The following is a 26,169-nucleotide window of genomic DNA, read 5'->3' on the forward strand; positions in this document are numbered from 1 at the left end:
TTCCTATCTACTTAGTTTGTTTTTTCCATTCCCCTGTTTTTCAAGGAGGGTTTAAAGCAATTTGACTGATAACCACCAGATTGTATTTAATTTTATGCTACATTTCTAATTTTTTCTCATGTTTTTTTTCCTTTTATTTTTTTTACTAAATGTTGTTTAAATAGCATGTTTTTAAATCTTGGTTTTGTCTGTTTAAATACGGAAGCGTAGAGCTGCCACCCAGGTAAAAAAAAATCTGAACTTTATTACGTTTGTACAATATACTTTTCACGTTCTAACAATATAATATCACGTTTGTACAATATAATTATCACGTTCTTACAATATAATATCACGTTTGTACAATATAATTATCACGTTCTTACAATATAATATCACGTTTGTACAATATAATTATCACGTTCTTACAATATAATATCACGTTTGTACAATATAATTATCACGTTATTACGTTAAAACTTTATTGCTTAGGCTACGTTTACCTGGTGCGATCAGAGCGTGAGAAAATGTCTCGTTTTACAGAATTAATTAAGTTTTATTTTATGCTTGGATTGACACATGGGGAAATTTTGCAGCTACTGATTGTGATTACTAGACCCAGTAATAAAACAGTTAGTGACGTTATGATCCATACTCCATCGCAAGAATCTTTGCATGTCTGCCAATGCGAGTTTATTGCACAAACGTGATATTATATTGTAAGAACGTGATATTATATTGTAAGAATGTGATATTATATTGTAAGAACGTGATATTATATTGTAAGAATGTGATATTATATTGTAAGAACGTGATATTATATTGTAAGAATGTGATATTATATTGTAAGAACGTGATATTATATTGTAAGAATGTGATATTATATTGTAAGAACGTGAAAAGTATATTGTACAAACGTGATAAAGCTCAGATTTTTTTTTAACCTGGGTGGCAGCTCTACGCTACATAGTGTATATAGTAAAATATTCATAAAGTAGGAAGCTATTGATAGTAAAATAGTTTGTTTCCCTTTTGCACATTTTCACATGGTGTTTTATCCCATGCCTTTCTTTGCTTCAGGTGTGCTGAGTTTACTTGATAAACATGTAATCACATGAAATATTTCTTCATGCTACAGTGTTGCCCTGCTTTTTTTAGGTTGCCTGCTATCTTTTAATACTTATTTCATACTAGTACCGGTTTATTTTATTTGTATCGGTTACCTAAGAAATATATAATATTTATTTATTAGATTTTATTCATTAGAAGTTTACAAAATTGATATGTGTCATTTAGTTAATTAGCTAATGTTGAAACCAGTGTTAGGGGTGACGCAGTGGCGCAGTAGGTAGTCACCTCACAGCAAGAAGGTCTTTGGTTTGAGCCTCGGGTGGGTCAATTGGTTTTTCTGTGTGGAGTTTGCTTGTTCTCCCTGCGTTTGCATGGGTTTTCTCCGGAAGCTCCTGTTCCCTCACAAGTCGAAAGACATGCGGTACAGGGGAATTGGGTAAACTAAAATTGTCTGTGAATGAGAGTGTATGGGTGATTCCCAGTAATGGGTTGCATCTGGAAGAGTATCCGCTGCGTAAAACATATGCTGCATAAGTTGTGGGTTCATTCTGCTGTGGCGACCCTGGATTAATAAAGGGACTAAAGATTGATTTATACTTCTGCGTCAAGCACAAGCATATGCTACGGCACGGCAACCTCACAAAAAAAAATTAACTGCATGTCGCAATGATGCGTACCATAAGCTCTGTGATTGGTTGGCTTGGTAGCGTTGACGAGTGTGGGCGAGACCGAGAGCCGCCCAAGCCCGATTGTGTGATTGTTTACAAGTGTAGAGTCCGGTGAAGGAGCTCCGGATGCAAAATTTTGTTTTGCGTTTACCTTGTGGTTAAAGTTGTTGCACGTCCGCCGGTTCCTGCCTCAAAATGAGCGAGTTTGAACCACTTGTACATTAAGGAAGCGATTAAAAAAAAAAAAAAAAACACCAGCGAAGAAACTCGACACAGAAGAACATGAACACCTACTGCCAACTAGCGTTACAGAAGAGTTATTGCAGAGCAACATAAACAATGCACAGCTATGGGCGTCGTGGTCAAAAGTATAAACCAGGCTTAAGCCGAAAAGAAAATGAATGAATGAAACCAGTTTATAAAGTGCTCTGCAGATAACATGTATATAGATGTATATAGTATGAATGCTTGAAGCAATAGAAATAATGATGGCGTCACTGTTTCAAAAGGTCGCTGGGTCGAGCCACGGCTGGGTCAGTCGCATTTCTGTGTGGATGTTTGCATGTTCTCTCCATATTCATATTCATTCCGCTGTGGCGATTCCTGATTAATACAAGGACTAAGCCAAAAAAAAAAATGAATAAAATAAAGTCTAGGCTATGACTAACAATAATTAATATAGCTTAATGTTTTGCTCGTCAGTGCTGATATGATCTTTTAAAATAATTGAATATTTTCTGTAACATGTGGACAAAACTGTAACAAATTGTATGAGAATTTTTGCTTTTTGTAATGTGTTATTCATTTTCAGATGTTTGTGTTTTTATCTCATGATGTCAGAAGAACTGTTTCTGCATTGGATGTAAATTTTTGCCTAAAATAATAAAGTTCTTGAATTACATTTGTATTGAATTTTTCTCCTTGGAAATCATTACAATTTAGATATCATTTAACTTAAAAAGCTGGTTATATTCACAGACTGTTTAAACCTTTTAGAAAAGGATTTTTGCATAATAGGTCCCCTAAAAGTTTTGAACGAAAAAGGCTGATTTAATGGTATCTGTGTTTTGTTGTACATCGTATGTATATTTATAAACTGTCTGATTGATCGCACTTGAATAAATTATGATCCATATGTCATGACAACATATGTTTTTATGTTAAGCATAAATGATTAAAGTTAAGTTCAGTGTTTTACATTAAGTTATACTTTTCAGGTTAACATAATTTCAGTTAAAATTACTTCATTCCCTTAATTTGAATAAAATTATGTTATTTTAGTGTGGTTTTAACCCTGTTTAACAATGCTTTATTTAGCTTATTTTTGCTTTTGAATTGCATCATGGAACCCTAATATATCTTCCAACAACTTTTTACCTTGAAAAAGTTAAAAATGTGACTTTTTAACATTTTAATTAGATTAAAAGTTATGCAGGTATGTGCCAAAAAATTAATTTAAATAGAGGGAAAGTCCATTTATTTTAATAATTTGTTTCAAAAAGCGAAACATTATTAGTTCACCACTCAAAGTGAAATATTTCAAGCCTTTATTTGATTAAATTTGAATGATTATGGATTAAAGGAGGAAAAACCCCAAATCCAGTACTTACAAAATGAGACTATTTCATGTGCGCAAAAAAAAAGAAAAAAAGAATGTAAATGCATGTTAGCCTTCTGAAAAGTGTGTTAATGTACTGTATTTTCTCAGTACCTTGTTGGGCCACCTTAGCACTAATTACAGCTTCAAAGCGATGTGACATGGAGGCAATCAGCCTTGGACTAACATAACACCTCAACTGTGTCATAGTTGCTTTGATATCAGCCTTCAGCTCGTCTGCATTTTGAAATCACTGTTGCCTCATCTCCCTCTTGACAATAGCCCATAGATTTTCAATGGGGTTTAAGGGTGCTTTCACATCTGTAGTTCGCTTCATTTGGTCTGGACCAAGGGCAATAAATGATACATTGTTGCATTTTCTGAAATGTTGTTTTGATCATTCTTAAACGCCTTAACCATTTCAGTATTAATGTATATTACTAATGACCTCCAGAGTGTCAAGAGCGTCTGTTCTCTGCATCTCATGGTTTCAAACGCTGCCACGTGTTTGTGTGTCAGCTTTGTCTTCTGAATTGCAAGTACATTTATTAAATAAAGAAAAGATTGACGCAGCTTCTCCTACCGCTGTAAATTCTGTTTTTACTGTTGATATTTGGCGCCAGTTAATCAGGAAGAGATGATTTTGTTCTCATTGATTCGTTAAATGGAAATGCTGCTTTATTCGCACATCCTTTATTCCAATTTTGTACATACATTTAATTAATATTTTTTTGTAAACATAGCTATTGCCTACATTTTAGTCACACGAAGAACAAAGTCTTGTATGAGAATGGCTTGTTCTTTTAAATAAATAATTTGCTTAAATTCACTGTCCTTTGACATGTACTGTAACTAGATTAATGACATTATCATTCATTCTATTAATTATTTTTAGTTCTGCTTGCATTCTAAATGTCATATACCTCCACTACTTGATTAATAGAGGCAGACACACAAGTGCAATGTTAAATCTATTAAAACTGATCAAGTTGGTGGTTTATTCCACTGTGGCGACTCCGGATCAATAAAGCGGCTAAGCCGATAACAAAATGAATGAATCATTCTACTTTTCATGTAGACATGAACACATTTGTGTGTAGAGCAAGTATTTTTACCGCTATCTGTCGTTTATTATGTCATTAATTTTCAGAAGTTCTAAGACAATTGCATAAACTAGCGCACTTCACATCACACAATAATGTCAATAAAAACTGCCCATAATTGTGTGCAGTGTTTCATTAGGGAACACCATTGTCATGAGGGTGTATATCTTTTCTCAAACAACACATAGGAATACTTGAATAGCAAAAACTACGAATTCCCACACTGTAAAAAAAAAAAAATCCTGGTTGCCTTAAATTTTTAAGTTGAAGCAAATTAATCTTACGAGTTCACTTGACTTATATTATGTTAAACTGACTTTAAAAAGCTTGCAAAACTTAAAATTAAGTTATTGTAGAACTAAATCAATGACAAAAGTATTGAATTTAAAAGCTTGTTGAATAGCACAAACTGAAAAAAAATAAAACACCGAAGTAACAATTTCTTGCAATAATAATAAAAACCCCTTATGGTTATGCCATATATTAGATGGTTCTGTATGAATAACTTAAGACGCTCCTTTAATGCATTCGCGAGTTATGTTAAATTATTTTAAATTATACAAATCCATGCCCAACCTTAAATCACACCTGAACACTCTGTCTAACAGTTCCATTTAAACTGTTTTGTGTGACATTCTCATAAAATCTCTCAGGTTTTTAATTACTTATAATGTCCAAGACATTGCTATTAATAGTAAATGCTACTTTTGTGCCTTTATTAGCTTTTTTCTCGCCTGTTTACTGGGTTAAAAATCTTACATTATTCCATCTCCACCTGCTGGTGAAAGCTGGTGCAGCTAGCAAACTTCAATCTATTGCTTTTCCTGCAGTTCCCGGATGTAATGTTGAATTTTAACAGTCCATTTGAACCACTGAATTTATGTAAGCAAATATTTGCACTGAAATAAAATCAACTGGAAATTATCTTTTGAAAATATTATACATTGCATTTTTAAAGGGTATTGAATATTTTGTAAGTGAAATCAGGAAATTGAATGTGAATTATTGAATTTACAAGTATGAAAACGTGTTCGAAATATTTTTCGTTGAAATATTCACAGCTTAAATATACAGATATGTTAAATTTCAAGACCTAAAAATACAAACCCTGGAATTCAAGTCATTAAAATGCAAGAACTTGTTACTTCGGTGTTTTATTTTTTTCAGTTTGTGCTATTCAACAAGCTTTTTAATTCAATACTTTTAGCATTGATTTTGTTCCATAAGTTAGAACATAGAGGTGTGAACCTACACTTTTCACACAGTTCGGTTACAATTATCATGCCATTGATTCAGTTCAATTCGATATCTTGGTGCATCACGGTGCATTGATGATGCCTTCTATACAACAATTTTATATTTTACTTCACAGCACAAGATTTTTTGTATTGAAGTGCATACTTTATAAAGACATTTCCTTTGTACTTGTAACACAATTTTGTCTTTTAATACAAGCAGTCAGATATATGTACTGTACCTTTAATTTTACCTGCTTAAAGATTTTACCTGCTCTTAAATGCACAGAATAACATGAGAATTTAAAAATAAACAAACTTGAAAATTATGCTGCTTGCTTTGGCAAAGAGCTTAGAATCACCAAGAGCAACACTCAATAGAACGTTCAATTGCAACTGTAGCACCCAGCAACATCCCTGGATTCTGCCATTTTGGAGTGAAAGCAATCGGCTGTCCATTGGATCTTATTGCTGTCGCGATGGCAAGCAGCTGCTTTGTTCTTTTATTTATTTAAAAATCTGTGATACAACCTGAAAGACGACAATATAACACTTGCTATCACAATCATCAGCACTTTTAATAGTTTTTTTTACAGACTTTAAATATGCTGTTGTTCTATTGGAATTTTCATTCCAAAATAGCTGCCGCGCCATCTAGTGGCTGTTTCCCCAAATCGCAGTAGAGTGTCGCCTCTTGGTGATTGTATGCTATTTGCTTTTAGAGCATTGTCAAGCGAGTTGTTAAATGCCTATGATTGGTCATAGGGCTGCTCGATTTTGGGAAAAATCATAATCACGATTATTTTGGTCATAATTGTAATCACGATTATTCCAAACGATTTTTAGTTGAAGTCAAAATTATTAGCACTGAGAATTTTTTTAATAAATATTTCCCAAATTATGTTTAACAGAGCAAGGAATAACAGTATTTCCTCTAATATTTTTCCTCTGGAGAAAGGCTCATTTGTTTTGTTTTGGCTAGAATAAAAGCAGATTTAAATATTTTGAAAACTCTTTTAAGGTCAATATTATTAGCCTCTTTAGGCAATATATATTTTTGATTGTCTGCAGTAGAAACTACTGTTATATAATGACTTGCCTAATTACCCTAATTAATCACACATTGAATTTGAATGTTTGTATTTAAAAAAAATATCTACTAAAATATTATGAGCTGTCATCATAGCAAAGATAAAATTAATTGGTTATTAGAAATGAATGATTAAAACTATTATGTTTAGAAATCTTCTTTCCATTAAACAGAAATTGGGGGGAAAAGGTTGCTAATATTCAGGAGGGCTAATAATACTGACTTCAACTGCATATATTATTTTCCTCCCTGCAAAGGAAAGAGAAATAAATACAATAGAATAAAAATATGAAACAAACTGTGCTTTTAGCATCTTCACTGTAAGAAAAACACTTTAGCTACAAAAGTCTTCAGTCAAGAGCAAAGAGGGATTTTCTCGTTGTTTTATTAATCATGATAAAACAGGCGGCAGCTGTGCTCTGTCACTTTAATGGTTTCGCTTTCATGTGTCTTTTGATCCTCAACTCGTTTGTTTATTACAATATGAGGGTTAATATGAATAATCACTAAATACCGCGTTTTGACACCTATGTGAACATTAAAGCACTCACGTTAATGACTTTAGATGTGTGCGCTTTCTGCTCGTCACAATGTGCGAATGAGACAAAGTGCAGAACGCATGCTACTGACTGTCTGCATGCCGCACACACAAACATGCGGTCTTTCGCGCTTTTAGGAGCAACAAGTGAGGACAACTGGACAGGGGGCGGTAATAATGGAATACTCATTTATCTCGATTAATGGTTTTTCATAATCGTTAGAAGCCATAATCAAAATCGGATTTTTGATTAATTGCACAGCCCTAATTGGTCATGCACTCAACAGAGAAGGCTGCGACTGGCTCTAACATTTTGGCGCTGTTCACTGATGAGTGATACAGCTGATACTGATAGACGCAGTGGGTGAAACTCATTCTGCAGACACGCTCATGTCTGGATCCACAAGTATTGTTGTAAGGAGTACAAGGACAAGAAGGCTGAAACTAAACATTGATTCTACAAATAATGAAGAAAATCATCTCTGGAATTATTTTCTTGCGGCAGTTCGTCAATACCCTTTCAGTTATAGATAAACTAGTTCATTTATTTGATCCATTTCCTGCGCTCATGCTCTGTCTCCAGCAATAAAGTGTAACTGGAGAAGCAGAATGTTATGGAATACATAATATCAGCTTCTCAGACTTACAGAGCGTTTATAAATCTATTTACATTTCAGCTGCGAGACGTTTTTCAAAAGATGTTACCATGTTTTTTTTTCTGTTGTGATTTCCAATGGTTTACATTGTGCTCTCTTGCTTTTGTCCACAAACATGGCCGACCGAAACTCGTCATGACATAGGCTGCGTCCGAAACTGCCTACTACTCAGTAGGTACTGTATTTGAATTTAAACATACTACTCGGCTGTTAGAAAAGTATGTTCTATACAGTATGAATGTGAAAAGTATGAATGGAATTCGGATGTACTACATCCGCCATTTTGTCATGTCACATGACCTACCCACGTCAGATGCGTCGCTTCACTTCCATTCATGAATTCTCTCGCAGGGCATTATGGGATAACGCAGCGTGCATAGGATGCGCACTTTAGAATCTCGCCAGAAGTAGTAAGTCATCCGGGTACTTCTCGCATACTGATTTTCGAATTTTATGAGTTCGGACATACTACTCGGCTCGCATACTGATTTTAGCCTACTATATAGTATGGAAGTATGCGGTTTCGGATGCAGCAATAGACTTTCCAGAGCTCTGTATGGCGGTCATTTTCGTTTTCACTACAAAGTGCCCTTCACAGGGCAATATTTACCATTTGTAATGCACCATACATCTTAATTGTGAACTACGCCCCCCTAGTGGGGAAATTACATATTGTACAAATTACATACTAAATTGCAATCAAGTGCTAATTTTGGGTCACAATAGAGTTCAGCACCTTTATTCTAAAAAAATAAAAAATAAGTACAACATGCTTTCTGACAAGTCCATCTTACCCCACAACCTGCTTCTTAATGCCACATTTACTTTAATATATTCCAGATGCAGTGGACTCTCCTGTTCTGCATGAGAAGTCAATTATGATCAGTGTTAACTCCTGTATTGTTGACATCTCATGTAGTGCTCATACCCTTCAACTCAACAACCGATACTACAGCAACAACTGCAGTCAGGAGGAAGTGGCATCATCTGAAATGGAGACTTTAACCCTGTATTGCATAGAGAATGTGGTTGTTTGTAATTTCAGTAACACAGTGAGCTGGAAGAACTCTACAATTGAAATGAACCAACTTTGCACATTTCATAAAGAAAGCAACAACTCCAGCAGTTCGTCACCTTTACTTGAATATTAGGCTGCTTATGCTCAAAATATTAAGAAGTATCTTTAATGGAGAGCTCTGATGACTGTTAATGTCACATTTCACTTCACCAGAACCTCCTGAAATGCCTTCTGACCAACACAGTTCTTTTCCTCTCCATTGGCTCTTGGTCATCGCTGCTGGTGTTACAGTGTTGGTTTTTGTAGCAGTTTCTGTAACATTCTGCTCTTACAAAAAGCATAAAAAGGTATGTATAAAATGAAGGAGGATATATACAGTGGTCCCTCATTATTCGCAAAAGCTATGTTATAAAAAAAACCCACAATAGATGACATCCGCAAAGTAGTCAGCTTTATTTTTTACTTTTTATTATAGATGTTTTAAGGCTTTAAAAATCCTCACTACACTCTTTATATACTTCTAAGACAGGCATTAACATTTTCACACTTTCTTCTCTTGTTTAAAACGGTCAAAGTTCAAACCTTATAAGTCTAGTATTAGAGAATGAAACCAAAGATTAAAACCATTTGATCTTCATTTATTTATTCCGTAATGCAGTGCCCTACAGCCACATAACTTCTACCTTGCTTTAGCATGTCCAGAAGTTCAAGTTTTTGTGCGATGGTTGGCATCTTCCTCTACCTTATGGCTACTACTGCAGGTGGCTTGGTCGGTGCCGAACGTTTCGTTCATTGTGACACTTGCAAACACACAGTACAGCACTTCAGTCACACTGCTAGCGATCAACGATTTATGTAAATTTGGTAAGCTGCACAAATTCTGTAGTGTACAGGAGACACGGCATAGAAGAGATTGATTGACAATGGTCTACAGTCATTCAGGATGCACAACACAATGTGCTAACCAGGATGCAGAACACAATGCAAGGCCACAAAAAGCGAATCGCATTATAGCGAAAGACCACTGTATTCCAAAATGGATTAAATTAATTTATTTGATCAAAACTCTACACACAACAACCCATGATGACAATGTGAAAAAAAGAGATTTTGAAATTGTTGCAAATATATAAAAAATAAAAACCCTGAAAAAAAATAAAAATAAAAAAAAAATAAAATAAATCACACGTACATCAGTATTCACAGCCTTTGCCGTGAAGCTCTAAATTGAGCTCAGGTATATATAAGATCTATATAAGGTCTAAGGGTTGACAGTTTATGTCAAAGCACAAACCAAGCATAAAAACAAAGGAATTGGCTGTAGTCCTCAGAGACAGGAGTGTCTCGAGGCACAAGGCTGGGGAAGGTTACAGAAAAAAATTCTGCTGCTCTGAAAGTTCCAATGAGCACAGTGGCCTCTATCATCCGTAAGTGGAAGAAATTTGAACAACCAAGACTCTTCCTAGAGCTGGCCGGCCATCTAAGCTGCGTGATCGGGGGAGAAGGGCCTTAGTCAGGAAGGTGATCAATAACCCGATGGTCACTCTGTTTGAGCTCCAGAATTCTTTTGTGGAGAGAGGAGAACCTTACAGAAGGACAACCATCTGTGCAGCAATCCACCAATCATACCTCTATGGTAGAGTGGCCAAACGGAAGCCACTCCCCGCCTGGAATTTGTCAAAAGGCATCTGAAGGACTCTCAGACCATAAGAAACAAAATTCTTCAGTCTGATAAGACTAAAATTGAACTCTTTGGAGTGAATGCCAGGCGTTACGTTTGGAGAAAACCAGGCACCGCTCATTATCAGGCTAATATTATCCCTACAGTGAAGCATGGTGGTGGCAGCATCATGCTGTGGGGATGTTTTTCAGCAGCAGGAACTGGAAGACTAGTCAGGATAGAGGGAAAGATGAATGCAGCAATGTACAGATACATCCTGAATGTAAACCTGCTTCAGAGTGCTCTTGACCTCAGACTGGGGAGACAGTTCATCTTCCAGCAGGACAATGACCCAAAGCACACTGACAAAATATCGATGGAGTGGCTTCACAACAACTCAGCGAAAGTCCTTGAGTGGCCCAGCCAGAGCCCAGACCTAAACCTGATTGAACATCTCTGGAGAGATCTGAACACCGTCACTTCCCATCCAACCCGATAGACCTTGAGAGGTACTGCAAAGAGGAATGGGCAAAAATCCCCATAGACATGTGTGCCAACCTTGTGGCATCATATTCAAGAAGACTTGAGGCTGTAATTGCTGCCAAAGGTGCATCAACAAAGTATTGAGCAAAGGCTGTAAATACTGATGTACATGTGACTTTTCAGGTTTTTTATTACTTTTTTTATTTATTATAATTTTTTTATTATTTAAATATATTTGCAACAATTTCAAAAAATCTTTCTTCACATTTTCATTATGGGCTATTGTGTGTAGAATATTGAGGACATAAATTTATTTAATCCATTTTGGAATAAGGCTGTAACAAACAAATGTGAAAAAAGTAAAGCAATATGAAGACTTTTTAGTTGATTCTTTATAATTGTTCTATTCCGAATCTCTTAGAAGAACAAGTGATTGATCACACCATCTATGCACAAGTTAAGGTAAGCTTTAAATCATTTTTGTGCAGCATCATAAATAAATCTGGAATAAACACTTAAAATGCTGGGTCAAATATTGACAAACCCAACGGTTTTAAAAATATCCTCATAATTGAACGTAAAAAAAATAACCCAACATTAGGTTTGTACATATTTGACTATGTTAGATTTATACGACAAACCATTGTTTTAAAGCCAAGACTTGCTTAAAGGTCCTGTGAAATTAAAATAAAAAATTAGTTTGAGTCTGTTAGATGTCTATAATCTATTGTTCTACAAAAAAAAAAAAAAGACAATTCACATAAAGAAAATATAAAAATTATAGATCTGCCTAAATAAAATGACAGATCATCGTTGTCTAATTTTACCTGCACTTTCAAAAGGATACATTATTTAAAATAAACAAACCAAATATGTTTATTAATAATAACCTTGTCATGTAACTTATCATTTATCTATTCGCTCTAAGTTCAAGATGATGGCACCAAGGACAGCATAGGCTTTTTTATTTTACATAGGCCTATAGTTCAATGTTTTAGCTTATTGTCTAACCTTTTTACAGCAATGTCACTGTGATTTAAAAAAAGAACATTGTATTGGCCTACTGTATAAAGCAAGTAAAATGAAACACAACGTCACATCATATCTTTTGGAATATGATCTCAACGTACATAAAGCATCTTTGACATAACTGGACTTTGCTCCTCAGCACCCCCACACCTTGATGCTCATGACAAGAATAGAAAGTGTATTTTTTGGGGTTTTTTTTTTGTAAATTGCCGTCATGCATACATTTTTAATATGTATGCACTTTTACACATAATAATCCATGATCACATTACACATTGCTAAAACCACATGTCAAAATAATATATTGTCAATTTTTTTTGACTCCCCGCAAAAAAAATCCTCATTTAGCCGAGCTCCCTTTAGCTCCCCTTAGTTCGCACCCTGATTACACTTGTAGTATAAATGCCATTAAGCATGTACAGTAGAATTGATATGACTCTTTAAATTGTTTTGCTGCCAAAGAATAAAGTAAAGAGCCCTCTGGAGATGTTGGAGAAATCAGAGGGTCCTCAGACTGTGTATGAGCTTACATGAGAGCACAAGCAAACTCACAACACCGGTCAGACAATTACAACACATGAGGTGAAAAAAGAGGAAATCATTTACTTCATGCAAGAAGCATCAAAAGAGCAGTTATACATTGTCTTCCTATGTACTCCACTTGATACATGTTTACTTCATCTGTATTTCCACAGGCACCGACTACAATGGAAAATCTCCCCTGCACCACCTACAGTACAATAGGAGAACACCAGACACCAGCTCTGCCTACTGAATCAGAAAATACTATTTATTCGGTTGTGACTAAACCCCAACGTGGCAAACCACCTATTCATAAATAGATCAAGTTACATGTACGTAAAATGTGTCAATAGTCATTTTTTTAAATACCATTACCAACCATACAATATGAAATTACACATTTAAAATAAGAAATGTCTCGTCTTGATACATAATCAGTATTGCAATACACCAGTTAGCATCCAGTCCAACCACCTTAAGTGAATTTTACTGGCTGTTTTCGAAATGCTATAGTATCATATTATTTCTGCAGCATATCCAACGCAATCTCACGGCAATTCGTAATTTTTTTATTTAGTGGCTAATTCGTATAAATGAGTACAATCTAATTCGTACAATTTAGAACGATTTGCTCATCACCCAATGGCGGTTGGGTTGAGTGCCATGCCTCCTTTAAAAAAATTAATTAAATAAATTAAGTAATTAATAAAAAAATAAATAAAATTGCACAAATTAGCCACTAAACTGACAAAACAAAAAAAACTTATGTTTCCTCATGAGATCAGGCTGGCATATCCACTGTGTATGTGTAACAGGGTTATATTGTATCTCTCCACTTGCATACATTGAAATACTAATGGGAAGGAAGGGGTTAACATTTGTTTATTGTTTTACATGTAGAGCGCCCCCTCTGTTACCTAAAAGAAAATTCATTGTAGTATGTATAGGAGGAAGCCATTGCACGATGCTGGTAGATTAGATCTGCGCTCATTTTTCTGTTCTGACTGTTTTCACAACAATAAAATCGATAAAAGATATATCAGAGTGAATATTTATTTACACAACGCAGAAGAGACGCAAAACACTAGTTACATATGCTGTGCATCTGTTAGCAAGAAACAATAGTCAAGTCGCTGTTGAAAATTCCAGAAGACTCTTTCAAGCAGAATTATCTGTTGGTTGTTCTGCAGTCAAACAGTTAACTTCAAGAAGTCCACACAAGTCTGCAAGAGTCTCCTTGTGACAAAACTGTCTTGTTTATTATATGTTTTAGGAGGGGCAATGTTAAGTTGAAGACAAAAACATGTAAATGAGGTAGATGGGTGAAAGAACCTGTCCAGCCACTGACCAGATACATTTCACCTGCCCAAATCTAATCAGCAGTTTCTTTGGCCCGAGACCCTGCCTGTAGCATTTGCAGTACTTTGGGATCTGCAAATGGAAGGCCATGTCTCTCACACCTAGGCTGCTAAAGTTTAGAATGAAATTACATTTTTAAAAACCACAGAACCAAAGAATATAACTTTACAGCTATAACTCAATATATTATATTAATTTGAAACTAGATTAGGGCAGCATGGTGGCGCAGTGGCTAGCACAATCTAGCAAGAAGGTCAGTGGTTCGAGCCCTGGCTGGGTCAGTTGACGTTACTGTGTGGAGTTTGTATGTTCTCCATGTGTTGGTGTGGGTTTCCTCCAGGTGCTCTGGTTTCCCCCACAAGTCCAAAAGCATGTGTGACATAGGTGAATTGAATAAACTAATTTGTCCGTAATGTATGTGTGTAACTGAGCGTGTATGGATGTTTTCCAGTGATGGGTTGCAACTGGAAGAGCATCCGCTGCGTAAAACATATTCTGGATAAGTTGGCGGTTCATTCCGTTGTGACAACCTCAAATTAATAAAGGGACTGAGCCGAAAAGAAAATGAATGAAACTAGATTATGTAAATTTATATTCTCACAATTACATACTACCAGGCAACTTGTACTATATTGGCAGTGTGTAATATGTATACAACAAATAGTAAACAGATTTACTATATGCATGAAATTTCCGAAACTTAGTGTTGTCAAATTTCGATATATCAATAAATATTGATACTGAAATATTTAAAAGGATACAAACTTGCTTACAAACTACAATCGCCACTGACAATACATACATCTTTGTCATGACAGCTTGACATTACCAAGACAAAATCATGTCATAAATCTGTCATAAACATGATTGTCATAAGGCATTATAATTGTGTCATGAATATTTTTTCTGATCACGTTTTCAGTGGAATAAACTGTAATTGTCATTACTCTCTCAAATAATTTTAACAACATCATTAATATTTAATAACATTTTAATAACAGATATTGCTTGTAGCACTAGTTGACGTCCAAATAATATTCCGTAAAAAAATTCATGACATATTGAAAATGGCTTCATGGCAGCATCTGTGCACCTCAAACCATTGCTGTCAACATCACTGAACCGCTAAATGTCTGTTGAATCATGTCCGTCTCTATCATGTCTGTCCAATGTTATAAAACCCCCACTCTAGTTGTCCTGCATGCTTCATACTACAGATCACTTGGCAGCTCCATTCTTCTGAGCAAACTTAAAACATTAATATTATTAAAAGTCACTGGCATCAACTCAACCAAATAATGTGATCGTGGTATATCTTGACATTCATTCATCACTTTAAGACTACATTTTATGTTATTCATTTCTTCTGTGGAGATATATTCCATTGTGTTGTAAGACGTGGAGGCCTCAATACAATCAAAGTCAAATGTTTTTGCAGCAAACAGAATAATGTTGTTGTTACTCAAGAGTCTTCATTTTACCCGAATAAATTTAAGCAACTCATCCTCTATAATATTTTTGCTATTAACAGTGTTAAATACAGTACCTCAGGTTTTTGATATGAACGCAGAAGCAAACGAAGCTGCTGTCAGCTTTTGTGTCACAGCATATATCATATTGGACTAAATAAAAATAATAAAAATGAATAATGGAAAAATGTCCTCTTTTTAATATTATTGATTGTTGATTCATCTGTCGTTGATTTTACATCAGTTATTTGGCAGCAGTTGAGTAAGTAAGAATTACAGTTGTGATAAATAGCATGGGTCAATAATAATGGGGAAAATACCTTCTTGTGATGATGTAACTGCACAGGAACTTAGCAAAGCTAACTGTCTGTTGCCTTTTGACTGCAGGAAGTGTAGAGTTTTTAAATTCATTAAGTTCTTATGATGGCAATTATTTGCATACTCTCATCACTTTGTCTTCTGAACTTTAAAACAGATAAAAACAAGTTAATTCAAAGTGATTTGCTTTGCCTTACTGAGCATTTAGTTTTCTTCTTTATAGAAGTATAGTCTTTATAGTACTTTGCTGTATGCTTTTTGCAAATCATAATTTTTTTTATTTCTTATGATTCACAAAAGCATTCTAAAATAACTTTCTGTACTCAGCTTCGTGCTTTTGAATATGATTGTTTTTAGTTTGTTGTTCTTCTTTTTTGCTGGTTCCTTTTCACAGCTTGAGAGTGTTGCTAACCAATGTGGCTGACATGTTTTCTTCCTCTTTCAATTTTTTAACCTCTAAAAAAGTTTTTTTTGTTTGTTTTTGTTTTATGTTCTAGTAATACAATAGAAATGCAGAAACCCCCTAGGCCTATATCCAGAAACAGAGATAATAATGGGTACTTTTCTTATCTGATTTTGTTTTATAAATAAAATATATTAAAAGTTAAAAAGGCATTTATATTCAGAGTATTAAAATCTGAGCTGATAAGTTGAGCACCATTAAAAATATATTAATATTATATTAAAATATTTAGCAATTTATTAGGCATAAATTAGGCTTATAATATTGCACAAATTGATTTATTTTCCTTATATGGCTGTTATTAATAACTGTTATTATTACTATTATTAATTACTGTTCTTATTACTTTTATTAATTACTGTTACTATTACTATTATTAGTAGTAGTACTACCACTAGTAGTAGTAGTAGTAGGAGCAGCAGTATACTGTACAATAAGTTAATTCAATGCAGCTCATAAATAAAATTCTACAGACAAATCCTCTCACAACTGGGGGAAACTGGAGCTCCCAGAGGAAACCCATACGAACACAGGGAGAACATGCAAACTCCACACAGAAATGCCAACTGGCCCAGCGGGGAATTAAACCAGCGATCTACTTGCTGTGAGGCGACGGTGCTAACCACTGAGCCACTGTGTCGCCTCAATACACACCAATATGCTATATAAATAATTGATAAAAAGTATTATAGACTATTGGATCATATACTCTTCTCCAACATTAAATACTTTTACAGTAAAATGAAAACTTTTGTAAGCAGCCATGTTATAGGCACGGGCAGGGCCGGCCTTTGGCAGTATAGGCAAATGCTAAGGAATCTTTGTACATCCAGGGGGGTGCCAGAAAGGGAAAAAAAAAGTGTAACTTTCACTTTTCCTAAAACTAGTTGGTATATTGACTTATAAAATAATACGGCCAAATTAATTTAACTGCATAGTGCAAAGTCTACTAAATAGTAGTAATAAATTATGATAATGTAGCCTAATCACCTAAGACACCCCGCCCCCCATTCGAATATTTAGGCTTTACCTGCTACACAGTGTTGTATTTTTTGACTGGTCAACAAGCTCAACATGTCAAAATGTCCCAAACTGCCTAGTGTGCAGGAGAGGCGAAAAAGAAAAGAAAAAGGAAAAAACGTGACTAAGACAGAGGTAATGCAACGATTAAGATTATTTTGCTCTATCCAAGCGATGATTGATAATGACATTAACAATTAGCATGACACATACCTGTCAACCCTCCTGTTTTGACCGCTATCACGTTTAATTTTCCCATATTTCCCCGTATGTTTAATCTTTATATGAAAAGTGAAAGTACCATCAATACAGAGCTGTTCACAAATGTGATAGAACTGCAAGAGCTGATCAAGATAATTCTGCTTTTGCTTTATTTTAGCTTGAAAGCTTGTTAAAATAAATATAAAAATGTTTGCATTCACTTTCTTTCCATTAAAGCTGAGTGTCGATCATCAAAAAGAAAAGAAAATAATTCAGTGTGTGCATGCTGACTGACTGACGCACTCCATATGATAAACTGTTCCCAGATCAGCTTACACGCCATTTAAAGAGGAGCGAGTGTGGGATACTTTGGTGATTCGGGTGTGTTTAAACAGACAAATACGCTTAAAAATATGTAAACATGCCCGTCCTGCGTGTTTTATTTTAAACACTACTAATTTTCTCTTAAATGTGCGCAAACAGTTATAAAGTGGTCAAATGCTTTCATTATAGATCTGTGCATTCTTACAGTGACACCTCTGTTATCAAACAGAACACAATGAGAGATGCATTTGCTGCTCTTCACTAAATAACTATAGTAACTTTAATCAATATGCAAATACAAAAGTGAAGTAGATTTTATAGCTTTAATTTCTGTATAGGTCATTGATTTTAATAGGCTAAATCTTTTATTTTACTGTCAATATTTTCTAATGTTTGCTATGTATTCTATCATTTGAAGCTATTTGTTGCCCCATATTTTCTACATCCCACCATTGACAGATAAGGCATAACATTGCTAATCAATAAATAGCTATAGTGCTATCTGTTAGTTTTAACGTCAGCTAATGTTATGGAAGGGCGTAGATGTTATGGAAAATAGTAATAGTAATGCAACTACCCTCATCATTCTTTCTTCAAGCAAATGTGTAAATATTAGATCAATTCAGCAATAAGGTTAATTGCATTGGTATATTTATATGATGTTTTCCCAGCTTGTAGTAGTCGATCAAAAAGCTATTTAGTTTCTTATGACTATATGTACACTAGCAGTGGAGTTTACTGCGATGTGACGGATATCTGAAAAAAACACCTGAAATCTTGCCTAGGGTGCCAAATTGGTTAGGACTGGGCCTGGACACAAGCAAACCAAGACTAAAAACAGCATCATACAAGAGCACTGCACAGAATGTGTAATAGCTGTTAGTTGGCCACCAGATGGAGAACTCATCAACAACTAACAAAAACAGTTTTAAATGTTAGAACCATCAAAGAGGTTCATATTCATTGGTTCATATTCATTTGAACAACTCATGTTCAACTCACAACAACGTTTACATACATAATAGATTTTTAAAAATGAGATTTGGTCACAAACAAACATAAAAGCTCGCTATTACAGTGTGTAGCGTCTAATTTTATAACCAAATGAACAGACTGCTGGAGAGGTTATGATTTAAGTCAACAGGAAAGTGGTGAAAGGTGCTAAAAAAAGTAAGAGGTGGGGTGAGCAGTGAAGTGGAACAGTAGAAGAAAAAAGAAATAGAAGAAAAAAAGGGGGCCCCCAATGACTTGCAAAGAAGGAAAAAACAGACTGAACCATAACTCTTGAATTCAAATACTGCACATCCACAGGGTTTATGAAAAATGGCAAACTCAGTAAAACAAAAATAAACTTTATTCATCTCACTAAATATTGTGATTCACTCATGTGAATATTGTTTCACATTTTGTGTGTGTTGTGTTGGTCTTATACTTGAATTTGTAATTCAGGGAAAAGTTCCTCTCACAAGTTAAACACATTATATTTAAGTTCAAGTGTCATATCCGCATTTTGCTCGTGTTCAGGTCTCCAAATAGCTGTGATATTTCCATCTGAACTACAGCTAGAGGCAAATGGAAATGACACTGAGTTGTCTCTGACACTTCTCTCACACATTGCTAATTTCCTTTCATTGAACAACCCACACAGAAATGTGTTTGTTCACTTGACTGGCATTAATTCAGCTCCTGCTGTTTGTTCAAAATCATCTTAAATCAATACATCTTTAATGGTTTCTTTCAGTGACCATCAGTAAAATACAGCAAATACATACTTTAAAATCTCTATGGAAATGCATATCTTTTTTTATGATTTTATTTTTAATGTTTGATGACAGTCCTTTTAACAAATTAATCAAAATTGTTTCGGGGAATGATTCCAATTCAATGCCAACGAGCGAAATCAACATTCATTAAACATAACATTCTGGCTGTGGTGTGATAATTGCCTATGAAAGCTGAAGCATGCATAAAGCTAGAGTGAGATCTTTGTGTTTGTGCAAACAGGAACTTCTCTTCAACTGGTGACTGATGATTTATACCTGACAAATAAAATGTAAATCATGTAGTAACTGCAGGTTAAAGGAAAGTAGTGGAGTAAAGGTACCGATACAGCACTAAAAATGTACTCAAGAGAAAGTAAAAGTACACACTTTTAAAACGACTTAGTAAATTACAATTCCTGAGAAAAAACTACTCAATTACAGTTATTTGAGTATTTGTAATTAGATACTTTACACCACTGCTAGTGATGCCGATGCAACCATTTATTCCAAGTCTGGAGCCCTGCTAAAGTTTAACTTTAACTTGGCAAGTTCTATCACCATTTATTAAAGGCTTAACACTGAACGTAAATGCCTGTTGGTTTACTTTCGTTCGGGCAAAACCTATTTTCGGTTTTAGATAGATATAACCACAAGTTAGATACGTATATTTGCATCTCTTTTGAGTCATGCACTTTTGCTTACTGCTCTACTCTTGTTTATTGTCAATTTCAACAAGAAAAAAAGTACTAAGTGGAGAGACGTGCCTTGCCTTGCCTATTATGCAGAGATGCCCAATCTTAGGCCCGTGCGCCAAAGTTGGCCCTTGGTAACCTTTAATTTGGCTTGCCATATAAACTTAAAAGAGGTATAGTTTTTTGTTTGTTTTATTGTTGAGCTACAAAAAAACCTAACTGAAAATAATGTTTCAATTAAATGTTGTAAATGAATTAGATTTTACAAATACACGTCACTGTGGGATAGAAGACAACGCAGAAGACATTAGCAGGGTCAGGTGCAACTTTAATAGTGTATTCAGAATTGATCTCTGTTTTCATTGTAATAAGCTCTGTAAAAAAATATTATTACATTTATTGATGTTCAATGTCTGAAACAGACCTTTTAGAGTTCGATAACATTCAGAAATTGCATGATCCTTGGGAACCCTGGATAAGCTAACTTCTTAATTAATGTTAATATAATTCACCTGAGAACATCTAGCCTACCTTTTAATTTTTTTTTAATTTTTTTTTTTTTACTATGAATCGGCCACACTACTTAGCACACATACTGTTAAAACACAACACATACTTTAGGGGAGTATATTATCTTGAATACATTAATTGAATAGCTAATTTTGGCTTATTTGATTATGGTTTCAGCTTTAATCTGCAAGATTAAAACCCTCTAGAAACAAAGAATAGTGATTCCTGCTGTAGAAGTTATGAAAGAGGGACATGAACCATAAATTAAGCTCTGTACCACAACTCATAACATGAATGTAGGTAGTTTCCAGAGTAGTTTCTGTTTTGATTGTCATCTGCGAATAAAGTTTTGGGGATATTCTCATTTCCCATTACTCAATCATTGTAATAAATGTATGCATAATTACTTAAATTAACATATACTACTAGGCAGAAGCAGGAAGTGGTTTTGCTGAAGAACCGAGTGACAACACCACAGAGTTTGCTTCCTTTAGTTCCTCAATTTAAGTTGAGCTGAAGCTGTTTCAATATTTCCAGGCTTTTGTAGAATGTGCCACATATTTCTTGTATTTTCTTAAAAAATGGCGTCATAGAATGTATTTACATTTAGTAGTTTAGCAGACTGACTTTATATTTGCAGTTTAAAAGTGGTTTATTCCAGCATTATAACTGTAGAAACAGAAGGATATGGTGTAAAGCTAAAGTGTGAACTTGCTGCATGCAACACTTTTCTTTTGTTTATGCTAATCAATATTTTATAGTTGATACTGACTGAGCAGAAAACAACTGATGTGATCGTCCTCACCGTTGGAAATTACTCTGCCTATTACCCATAGCATCCTACCAGACTACAATGTCATCCATTGCATCTGGACTGCGATCTGGACACTGACACACACATATATACTATACCTGCAAATCATTTACACTGATTACTATTTAAACACCATTCACATACTCCCCAGAGTCTTTCTAGACTTTTGCTGCTACAATATAAAGGGTTTTCCCTTGTTTAGCCAAGCCAGTGTTTTGACCATAGGAGCATTTATCGCATTTTGTATACTTAGCTGGATGGCTTATTCTAGGGAAAAACTAATTTGACATATTTCTTAAATTTTTTTTGCTTGTGTACACTCTCAGAAATAAAGGTACGCGAGCTGTCACTGGGGTGGTACCTTTTCTAAGGTACACATTTGTTCTTAAAGGATCCATATTGGTACCTCAAAAGTAATTTATTACTACCTAAAAATTAAGAGGAACATTTGTGTACTTTTTAGGTACTAATATGTACCCCTGAGGTATTAATATGGACTTTTAAGGTACACATTTGTACCTTTTGAAAAGATACCACCCCAGTGACTGCTTGCATACCTTTATTTCTGAGAGTGTAGAAAATACTTCTTTATTTAACTGTTTTTAAATATTTGAAATAGAAACAAGACAAAATAAATAAATAAATTAAAGAAAAGCTTTTTTTGCAGCATTGGTTGTTAGCACCTGCCTATCTGACCACTCTTAATAAAGCTGAATTTGGATCCAGCCCCTGTTGTCATTTTCCCTCTTCGCATCAATAACAGGCCTATGTGCGCTGCTCTCATCTGGAAAGGTGTGCTGATGGCCTGTAGCTCAAACGGTAACACTTTATAATAACTACACACTATGAATCATTTACTAAGCATTAGAATCTAGTGAATTCATTATTTGTTAAGCATTAACTCCACATTAATAAGCGTTAGTAAGCAGTTTTTAACTGCAGCTACAAATGCTCTATTCTTGGCTTATTAGCACCCATATAATGTGCTTAACAATTGTACTTTCATACTTAGTTAATGATTTATTTTTCATTACTAAATTAAGTATTGCATTATTTACAAACCAGTTGTATTTAAGAGTAGTTGAGGGTTTTTAAGATCATTCAGAATGAGTTAGTAAATGATTAATAAACTCTTGAAATCAACGTTTATATGTCTTATTATTCAGGCTTATACTAATAGTTAACTGCTTACTAACGCTTATTAATGTAGAGTTAAGGCTAAACAGATAATGAATTCACTATTTGCTTATGGTTAATAAATGATTTATAGTGTGTAGTTATTGTAAAGTGTTACCAAATGCTGTTTTAAAATGAAAAGGAAGGCCCTGTTTACACTGAGTTTTCGTTTTAAAATGGCATTTTAGAATAAAAACAATCTACGTCCACACTGGCATTTCATACCACTGAAAACGCACATCACGTGATCACACACACACACACACACACACACACACACACACACACACACACACACACACACACACACACACACACACACACACACACACACACACACACACACACAGCAACATGTGCACACGTCACCTGAGCTCCAGGCAGTCAGGGGGTGCTTTGAGCACACCTCCTCAGATGAGAGCAGCACACATTGTTCAGAGTTCCTCAAGAATCTACCACTAAATCTCATCTCACTATAGTTGTTGAACTAGATGATTGATTCATCTTGTTGATATTGAATGACCCCTTGGTATTTTAAATCTATTTCTTGTTCTAAGGTAACATTATTTGGCTGAGTACAAAGTTAATATATCAATTAATGTAACCATGTATTATCCAGATTCTGCACATTTGACTGGTTGCTTGCCTTTATTTCCTATATTGTATAAACTTATTGTACATTATACTTTTATATTATTAAAATTATATTCAGTAAAAGAGACAGGGCATTTGTATTTTTTATGAAAATTAAAGGAGGCAGTTATGTTATAGACTGTTTGTTATAAATATGCATACAGTGAAGATGAAAGTCATGTAAATATGTAGCTACATGGTGCCTTCACATTTTTAACAAAGTAAAAATAGGCAGTTTCTCATATCATGATTTTATTTTATTGTTTAAATACAAATGAAATCAAAACTAACTAAGATTTTGTTAGCTCCCATTGCCAGTTTTGTGCTGAACAATTTGTCTATGCATGTCATTAAGAAAAAAAAAAGTTTGTCCTTCTAATTTTTATATCATAGTTTTCAGATTATGTCTGTCTGAGGTATTGGGCATGGTTGACATATTAACCACACCAACAAAGAGACAAAAAACAAACAGAAATTGAGCAGTAGGTGTCTGTTAGGTTGTAAAAACTCTTCTAAAACCCCTTTCCCAGTCTCTCTGAATGAAATATCTACCTTACTACATCCAATCTTGCAACAAAAAAATAAGCCACGCCCACTGTATTCTCATTTAATATTTTGTTTCTCAAGGAGCTTTAAACAATACAAAAAAAAGAAAAAAAAAAGTGGCAGCTTCCAGTTCATGTGAACAACGTAGCCAGTGTGATGTGAATGACGTTATAAACTATACTTTTTACACTTAGAATTTACCTGACATGTCCTCGGGAGTTTGTCTTCCATATCAAACTTGCAAAGTCTGAACTTACAAGGAACAGATGCAAGACTGAACTTGTCTTGATATTGAGAAAAAGCCCCAGTCAGGTAGGGAAATGTGAGAAAAATATAATAAATTTTTTATTGAGTTATCCTTTTTTATTTGGAAATATGTTGTTTGTGCTTTCCCTGAAGATATGCTGAATTATTCTAATTAGTCATGTTTTACTGGAAATATTTTGTGCTCTCTGACAACTAATATATAAACTGAAACTCTGCTTTCTGTGAAGTTGTTTTGCATACTAATGAAGCACTTTGCAGAAGGAGCTATCTTAGACACGAAATATGCAGCAGAAACAATAAAAATAACGTGCGCCTCTCGCTTCTGATTTCCTGTTTAACCATTTATAAAAACATATTGGGGCCTATGGAGGTCTCTAAGCGTGTGCATTTAACTGGTTCAGTTCTTCTATACAGAAAAGAGGAACAACAGACGGTGCAGAAAAGCTGATGGAGACAACCAGCCTTCCCCCTCTTCTGTAAATATAAACTGGGTCTTTAGTCCCAAGAAAACACTCGCAGAGCGCCTGGTGTGTTCTCTTGGATAGCATTGTAAAACCAATAGGACACTTTTTTTTATTATTCATTTGTACTTAATAAATTACTAATATTTTTGAAATTGATCTCCCTCTTTTGAGCTTGTATTGAACACGCATGGAATAATAGAGCACCTATTCCAATGTCTGCAGCCAGGCCTCCACTTTTTCTCCACATTTTTCCCGATCCACACTGACACTGAGCAGCAGCATTTTAAAACGAAAATTGTTACTTCAGAGTTTCCAAAACGCTCAGTTTTTTAAACTCGAAAACTATGGGGTAGTGTAGATGAAAGTGGTAACTGTAGCAAAAGTTTTGCGTTTTTTTTTTACTAAAATCTATTGGTGTAAACAGAGTCTCAATTTAGTGATATAGTTAAATTTAAGTGATGTTTGTAAACAAATTTCAGGAGGAGCATGCGCAAAAGTTTCAGTATCGAATACGTCATTGACAATTATCCCATTATCAAATCAGTTTCTGAGCAACGCCTATATATATCAAAGCTGTCTTACCTGCAGCATCTCACGACTTTAGCATTGGCACATCCAATCGCTGTAGCCTTGTCTAAACAGCAAATTTCTATGAGGATGACACTGCTCCTCTTGCAAACTCCAAGCCGAAGTCCAGCGCATCAGCACTCGGCAGAGCATATCAACAGAGTCCGCGGTCTTAACTTAGGCCCGCCACGCCGCCGCTCTTCCAGACACCGGCAACAAACCTGAGCCGCTCCCCAGTTGTGAATCACCGGCCCAGATCAAGCGAGTGCCAGGCCACCGCTCTACAGGTGAAGCTCCACCATCGGCCAATTCGCCATGACAGCGTGAGCACGTCTCCGCTACGGCATGCCGCTTGCAGATTAACCAGGTCTGTTCAGGCCCTGATGCAAGTTCCAGCGTGAGGCTGCCTCCGCTGATGTCACCAACGCCGGCAGCCCCTTCTCTCTTCTCTTTTCCTTCCACCTGTGATCCTAGGGCCATCAGTAGCGCGAGCACGCCTCCACAATCGGCTCTAGCCCCCAACTTTCTTCAGGCCCCGATGCAAGTTCCAGCGTGAGGCCGCCTCCACTGATGTCACTAGCGCTGGTAGCTCTGCTCTCTTCTCTTTTCCTTCCACCCGTGATCCTAGGGTCATCAGTAGCGCGAGCATGCCTCCGCAAACGGCCCTAGTCTCCAACACTGCAAACGGCCCTAGTCCCCAACTTTCTGTCAGGCCCCGACGTAAGTGGCAGCACGAGGCCGCCTCCGCTGACGTCACTTGCGCCGGCAGCCCCTCTTCTCTTTTCCTCCCACCTGTGATTCTAGGGTCATCCGTAGCGTGAGCACGCCTCCGCAAACGGCTCTAATGCCCAACTTTCTGTCGGGCCCCGACATAAGTGCCAGCGTGAGGCTGCCTCCGCTGACGTCACTTACGCCGGCAGCCCCTCTTCTCTTT

The 26,169-nt window shown here is 35.5% G+C and overlaps 1 protein-coding gene across 45 annotated transcripts in view; it reads right to left on the minus strand.

The window, feature by feature from the left end:
• The window catches only part of si:dkeyp-94g1.1, a 219,541-nt gene that overhangs the window by 131,849 nt on the left and 61,523 nt on the right, over nucleotides 1-26,169 (minus strand). The gene's annotated exons all lie outside the window — the stretch shown is intronic.

This window comes from Danio rerio, chromosome 2 (assembly GCF_049306965.1).
Source record: "Danio rerio strain Tuebingen ecotype United States chromosome 2, GRCz12tu, whole genome shotgun sequence".
Taxonomy (NCBI): Eukaryota; Metazoa; Chordata; class Actinopteri; order Cypriniformes; family Danionidae; genus Danio; species Danio rerio.